The sequence below is a fragment of the Panthera pardus genome, unplaced genomic scaffold (assembly GCF_024362965.1).
Source record: "Panthera pardus isolate Hobbes unplaced genomic scaffold, ASM2436296v1 HiC_scaffold_20, whole genome shotgun sequence".
Lineage (NCBI taxonomy): Eukaryota > Metazoa > Chordata > Mammalia > Carnivora > Felidae > Panthera > Panthera pardus.
The window spans coordinates 79,971,151-79,972,008 of NW_026526766.1; the positions used below are offsets into that span (position 1 = coordinate 79,971,151).

General features: G+C 39.4%; 1 non-coding gene across 1 annotated transcript; it reads right to left on the reverse strand.

Moving 5' to 3' along the window:
* Nucleotides 1-754: 754 nt before the first annotated feature.
* Nucleotides 755-858, reverse strand: LOC128778721 (U6 spliceosomal RNA). The gene has a single exon (XR_008424447.1). It is a non-coding gene; the product is annotated as a U6 spliceosomal RNA (small nuclear RNA).

The following is an 858-nucleotide window of genomic DNA, read 5'->3' on the forward strand; positions in this document are numbered from 1 at the left end:
TTGGCTGTTCCATATCCTTCATCGTAGCTTGTCATAAACTGGTTAACACAAGTGTTTCCCTGAGTTCTGTGAGAAGCTCTAACAAATTAATTGAAACTGAGGGTGGGGTTATGGGAGCTTTTAATTTGTTGCCAAGTTGGACAGAAGTTGTGGGTAACCTGGGGACCTACTGCTTATGATTGGCATCAAAGTAGGGTGGGAGCAGTCTTGTGGGACTGGGCCCTTAATCTGGGATCTGATCTATCTCCAGATAGATAGTGTTAGAGTTGAGTTAAATCATAGGATACCCAACAGGTGTTACAGAGAATTTCTGGTGTGAACCACCCCACTCCTGCCTCAACCACACATTTGAAGGGTCAGAAGTGAAGTGTTGTGTGGGAGTCATAAAGGGGACACACCGGACTGAGCTGAGTTTTTCTTATACAACTTGGTTAGGGTGGTGTCCACCAGATGTCTTCACTGTAAAGGTACATTTTCTCTTTGTAATTAATAAGTGATTTCTGGGGAGATACTTTGTTCCCCAACAATTTTTCACCAATGTTTTTTCACATCCATGAATGATCTTACCTGAATCGATTATTACGATGGTGATTGCAAAATGATGATTTTCTAATTTCTTTTACACGTATTAGCTGACAATCTTCTCTGTAGCAGAGCGCTCTCTCCATTCTTCTTTTTTCTTTCTTTCTTTCTTTCTTTATTTCTTTTTTTTTTTTTTGATTAGAGTGTAGTTATGCACTCATGGATTACCTTTTTTTTAATGGAATGCTTTCTGAATTTGCATGTTATCCTTGTGAAGGGCCATCTAATCTTCCCTGTATCATCCAATTTTAGTAGATGTGATGCTGAAGTGAACAC